Source organism: Fukomys damarensis, unplaced genomic scaffold (genome assembly GCF_012274545.1).
Source record: "Fukomys damarensis isolate Sample0158 unplaced genomic scaffold, DMR_v1.0_HiC HiC_scaffold_33, whole genome shotgun sequence".
Taxonomy (NCBI): Eukaryota; Metazoa; Chordata; class Mammalia; order Rodentia; family Bathyergidae; genus Fukomys; species Fukomys damarensis.
Genome location: NW_022900945.1, coordinates 28,111,192 through 28,117,541, shown reverse-complemented (window position 1 = coordinate 28,117,541; position 6,350 = coordinate 28,111,192). Strand labels below are relative to the sequence as shown.

General features: G+C 43.6%; 1 protein-coding gene across 1 annotated transcript in view; it reads left to right on the top strand.

Moving 5' to 3' along the window:
* The first annotated feature begins 652 nt into the window (after nt 1–652).
* Nucleotides 653–6,350, top strand: part of Cnn3 (calponin 3) — a 27,199-nt gene continuing 21,501 nt past the window's right edge. Inside the window, exon 1 of the mRNA XM_010639884.3 lies at nt 653–731. The gene's annotated coding sequence lies outside the window, so the exon portion shown is untranslated. The remainder of the gene's footprint in view (nt 732–6,350) is intronic.

The window sequence follows — 6,350 nt, the reverse complement described above, 5'->3', positions numbered from 1 at the left end:
CCGCCGGGGCCCAGCCTTCCCCCGCTCTGCGCGGAGAGCCAAGTTAGGCGGTTACGTGGCCAAAGCGGGCTCCCCATTGTTCCCCATCTGCTCCGGGGTGGGAGGCCCTGAGCACCCGCCGGCCTCGCGGCCGAGCAGCGGGAGCCGGTCCGTGTGCTTCTGCGGGAAACCGAGACAAAGCCTGCGCGGGCCGCTTCGGGAAGGAGGGGTCGGTGCTGTAGACTTGAGATGTTTTATGAAACCTCGAGAAGTTTGTAAAGCGTTAGACTGTCACATCGGGGAATATCTTTGTGGGTTGCTTTTGTTCGGGATTGATTTGCTGAAGCGGGCTGGAGTGGTTGGTATTTGGTGCCTGCCCAGCCTTCCCACTCTACTCGAGAATGCGTCGGGTTTATCTTGGGACTTTTTTGGCTTGGGAAAGAGATGAGAGGCGTCCCCCTCCCCAAATCCTCTCCTTCCTTCCTCCCTGCCTGCATTCCAAGCCCATGACATCAGGGGTTTCTAGGGGGAGAGACCAGCCAATCGGCGTGGAACTGCGCACAGACCGCTTATTGTCTGCTAGCTGCTGTTCCGGCCAAAGCGCCACAAAGGAGGGCTGCTGTGGTTAAATTCCCTTTAACCTCCCGGGAGCCGAAGCTCGTAAGGACCTCCACCGACCGTTCCACTGCTGGCAGAATACACCGGCGTTGTCAGAGCCGAAAGGCCCCGGGCTGCGGCATCCGCGGTGTGAAGTGAGTTCCATAAAGGTGATGAAGCGCGCCTCTGTCAAGCCCACGGGAGGCTGAGCCGCTTCTACCCACCGAAGTGGTTTACACATCTTACTTTTTCAGCTAGAGGTCCTCAACCGTCTTTGGAACAAGGACTTTTGAGTTTGTGTGTCCAAAATTGAAGTTTCATGTCTTTCAAATGTACTGCCCATCTTAGAAAACGGTTTCCTAAATATTTTTTAACAAGTGAATGACTTGTGTATAATTGAGAACGAACCTCACCAAGTGAAAACTTTGTTGCACAGCATTTGACCATACCTTCCACGGTTACCAACCAAGCTTTAGAAAATTTAAGGGAAGCCCAGCGTGGTGGCTCCCGCCTGTAATCCCAGCACTCTAGAGGCAGAGGCAGGAGGATTGCCTCAAGTCGAGGCCAGCCCGAGCTACATAGTGGGTCCAGGGCCTGCCTGAACTACAAAGTGAGACCCTTTCTCCAAAAGAAAGAAAACTTCAGGGAACCGGCGTGTCCCTACCGTTATGTGCAATACCCTGTTTCACCTTGTGCATATTAATTGTAATGCTCCCTCTGATTCTTAGCTGGCAGCCTTTAAGATTTTGTTTTTTGTTTTTTTACTTCGCATTGTAAATGTACTGATAACTTTGGCAGTCATTGGAATGACTGGCTTTCCCTGGATGTTAATGTCCAAGTTTGTTTTCTTTTTGCTGACTAATGTAACAGCTTCCTCCCTTTTCCTGCTTCAGATTACTGAGCAGACCCAAGGAAATGCACACTGGGCCTAGATCACTGTAACTATACATTTTTTAAACAGTAAAGCCTCAGTTTTGAGAACCTTTGGAAAAGTTAGTTACAAAAGGTGGTGAACAGGGCCAGGGATTTAACTCAGTGGTGCCGAGAGTTCTATCCCCAGTACCATCCCAGAAAAAAAAAAAAAAAAAAAAAACCAAACCCCAAAACAGAAGGAGGTGAGTGTTGTCCCTTTGGACAGCGAACCCATTTTTTAATCACCCCTTTCATTTGTGTGGTCCCTCTCATACAGTATCCTTTCATAAGAAGTCTTTTGATCATAGCAGCAGAGCAGCCCTGTGCGGTGGGGAGGACTGCTGAGGTTATCCAGCCTCATTTACAGATCAGAATGCTGACGCTCAGAAGGGATATGATTGGCTCAAGGTCACAGAAGAAATTTGGAGCTCTAAAAGCTGTATCTTTGTTTAGTGAGTGCTTAGATTTGCTCTACCACAAGTCATATTGCCTCCCTTCCCACCCTTTTCATTTTCCACCTGTCACTTCTTGATGTTGTGATTATTCACGTAATGCTGTTTCTGATCTGGGCTTGGAAACCAAATAGCCATGCTAGCTAGATCTTTGTATGAGATGGAGGGTTGAGGACTATTGGATAAAAAGTAGATGTGTGGAAACCTGAATTTTGCATGGTTTGGATATTTTTTAAAAGGTACTGGGGATTGAACCTAGGGCCTGTACGTGCTAGGCAAGCACTCTGCCACTGAGCTACATACATCCTCAACCCTTTTCATTCTGTATTTTGAGATAGGGTCTCCCCAAGTTGCCCAACTGCACCTTGAACTTGGCATTTTCCTGTCCCAGCCTCCCATGTAGCTGGGATTATAGTGTCCTACTGCACCTGAATGGTTTGAACATTTTCTTTTTATGTATTACATAATTTATATGCTGGTTAAATGTCAATTTTTTTTTTTGGCTTTTTGAGATAAGGTCTCACTATATAGTTTAGGCTGGACTTGAATGCCTTATGTAGCCAGGCTGGCCTCAAAACACACCAAGATCCTCATGCCACAGCTTCCCAAGTGCTGGCGTTACAGGCTTGTGCCACCACACCTGGCAAAAAAAAATTTTTCTTATAACCTCATTAACAAAGTGAAAAAAACAAACATCTTGTGGTGGCAGTGTAATGTGCTTTTGAATCAAGCAAATGTGGGTCCTAGTTCTCCCTTGCCATTTACTGCCTTGCGTGGTGTTGGCAAGTTAACATCTTGGTTTCTCAATCTATAAAGTGGAAGGAAATAAATCCCCCCAAACTCTGAGTTGTTGAGGTGTACATCTGGTTCCTAGTAGGTTACTCAATGACTACACAGTGGCTGTTAATTGTTAGTAATAGAAAATTAGCATCAGTGTGGTATTTATTAGCTTTGTATGTCTCTGACACTTTCAAGTGTTCAGTTTATGTTCATACATCTTTGATCTTATTATATTTCAGCTGTAAAAGCAGTTCATGAATGAATTGAAGGAGTCTTTGATCCTAAATACTTGTAATCAGTAAAATTTCAGGGAAAAATCTTAAAACCTAAGATGTTTGTTTGGTGAGATAATAATGGATAACAGAACATACAAAATTTACTTTTTTAATGGGGCAGTAAGATGTGAGCAGCCTAAAATTTTCTGATTCCTTCATCCTGTAATATGAATAACTTTCTTTAATAACAGAAGAAGACAAAATGATTGATGTCTTGAAATTTACAAAGAATCCTAATGGGACCAGGGATAAAGCAGAAAGTGATATAAATAGATCATTGAAGAATCAGGGCACTCATAAAGGGAACTGATCCTCCTTGTGGCGTACAGGTTAAGCCAGGCCCTTGAATGCATCCTGGGACTAAAGGGAACACAGAAAGAGTGCTGTCCCTAATAGGCTATAGGAAAAAAAAAAAGAAAAGAAACCATAGCAGCTCTTTAAGGGACACACGATATTTTCTGGCAGCTTGCTTTAAACAAAACTGAGTTGAGATAGTTTGCACAAAGTTGAGGATTCGAGGAAATCACTTATCAGGCTTAGGGCAGGGACCTTTCTTACAGGTCTCGGGAGAATGGAGGAAATAAATGAGAGAGAGCAGGAAGGGAGTGGCAGGGAGCTAAAGTGATCTTTCCTCAGTGTGTTTTTCGGGGGTGATGGGGGAGGCTAATTAATTGAGTGTTAAGGATGGAATTTGGAATGCACACTCAAAGGCTTCTGTTCCCATGCAGTGTCTTATGTGAGCAAAAGAGCTGCTTGCAGAATCTTGTGGGCTACTAAACAGTATTCTTTAACTGCTAAAAGTGTCTTGGAACTTATTACCCAACTTTTAAGTCATTGAAGTGTAAGTTAAGCAGTCATGTAATAACAGGGACCTTGTCCTGTGAGCTCCTCCCAGCTGCCTCTGCAGCTCTCTTCTGACAAGTAGCTGCTCGGAGAGTGCCCCAGATCAGAGTCATCCAAGGTGACTGGCTATAAATTATACCTAAGGTGGAGCACCAGAATCACAGTAAAAATGCATGGGTGGGCTTGGCTGTTTTTAAACATTAAAGTTTAGAGATAGGTTTGTAATTAAAAACTTTTTTGTCTCCTCCAGGAAGATGTTTACCTCAAGATCTATATTTTTTAGAGTAGTAGTAGTTGCTCAGTTAATAGTTTTGGATTTAATGAATTTGTCTACCACGAATAGATTCTGCGATCTCTAGAAGCTGGAAATTAACCTCGCTAAAGTGGTCTATAGATAAGAATTCCTTTGGGAGAGTTGTGGTACAGCATGTAGAATCCAGGACCACATACACACTAAGCAGCCACTGAGCTTCTTCCCAGCCTTACATAAGAGAATTGCGAGGCAGCCAAGTAGGATGTTTATGAAGCTCATGGTGATCTTTCTATAACTCACTTTTTAAAGAAGTGTATGAATTAATATTACATTGAAAATTTAATCACTGTATCATCTTTCCTGCTGGATTTGGGATTATTTCTTAAGAAACATGTTTTGGCTAGTATTTTTTTTCTTAGACTCCCCCTTTAGGGAGTGGTAGAAATCCCCTCTGCAAAGCTTTGTCTAATATCTGCATCTCCTAGAAGACTACCAGAGAAATAACCCCTGGCCAGATCAGGGTCTTTGTTAGGGTTTGCCTGCCCACCGCTCACGAAAACAAATAAAGAAGATTCGCTGCTGAATGAGAGCTACTATTCTTCCTCTGTAAAAGGCTCGGGTTTAATCTGGAATTTTAACAAGGACTATGATCATGCCCACTATTTTGTAACCTAGAGCTTTTTATATACTTTTCTGCAGAAATTTTATTGTCTGCCTCTATCCACCCTTAGATTTCAGGCCTGACAATAAAGGCATTGCCAGTACTACCATCAGCAAGAGTCCTTACAAATTATTTTTTCCCTGTGCCTATTTCCTTCCCAGGTTGTGACATGAATGAATTTTTCCTCTCCCCCCAACCTGTCTGCCCCATTTAATGGTATATTATAAGCTATGATTAATGTTTTTTAAAAATACAGTTGGATGATTTTGGTTCCTCAGCCTGTTTTTACCACCATATCGAGGAGTGTGAAGAAATGCTGTATCTTCTCAGTATGAGTAGCTGGTAGTGGGAGGAAGCTGGTCCTGAGAATTGTTTGGCAGTTTCCATTTTATTCAGGGCAGTAGCCACATATAGTATATACTGCATGCATCATGCATTGGTTCTTTGTAACTCTGAACTCAAACCTGTAAATGGGCTTTGTTACTTGTAATTTCTTGTATCTTCAGATTTTTTAAATTTCTAGAGCCTAGGGATGGATCCAGGTTGTTCTTAGGGCCTTGGGCTTACACATTTGTGGGGTCCTTACTACAAGACATACAGACATCTTACAAGTTTTACGAGGACATAATCATGTGAATCCTTGTGAACTGAAAGATATCCTGTCGGCTCTCACCCAGGGTTGTTGCCTGTGAGAAAGCGAATATAGTGGAGAACATGAACACTGGATTGGAGTCCTGGCTCTGTGTCTTCTCTGTGAAATGAAGCTATCAGAGTACATTTTACAGGGAGGTTGGGAGAAATAAGTAAGGTGGGTGGATGATTGACAGAAAGTGTAGAATAATACCTGAAACCAAAAGTGCACATTATATAAGTGGCAGCTTTGTTCCCCTCGCTCACTGGCCCTGGTTAGGCTGAGTGAGTCTTATGTTCTTAACTTCTTTTCTTTTAGTTGTTGACACTATCTCCAGAAGCTGAACATTTTTTCACCAATCTGTTACATCTGAATGAGGCTCCTAGCAGGTAGGGGACCAGGACACCAGGCATTGTTGTCCTGTTTGGCTTTTGTGTCCAGAATGTGTTCTGCCCCTGGAGTCCTTATCCAGGACTCTTCTACCTGGCATCTTGCACTGCCTTTCATAGTGAAATCCTGTGCTGCTGTTCCCTTCTGTCCCCATTGCTCTTGGTGCCAAGGAACTTGCTTAGAGCCAGTGGCCTAGCTTTGGGCAGGACAGCGTGTGAAACAAATCGTTGGGCTGAGAAGACCAAAGTTCCTAGTTTTCCCTATGCTCAGTGTCTCCCTTCTGCTCCCAGGCCTGGGAAGCTTTAGGGAGTGGGTGTGGCTCTTTCTTATACAAGCATTTACAGTAGGAAGGCCAGGGAATTAGGGACTTGAATGTGGAGAAAAGAAGTCCTTTGTGCTTGAAAGGGCTCTTCTTTTTCTGTATTCCAAACCTAGGCGTGGATATTTACTAACCTGCCTCTTCTTGAGAATTTTCCAGGGTATCCTAGCTGCGAAGTGGCTGGACCAGGCTGGCTGGGGTTCCAGGGTCATTCTCTTCCCTTTCTGAGTTTTTTTTTTTTTTTTTTTTTTTTTTTTT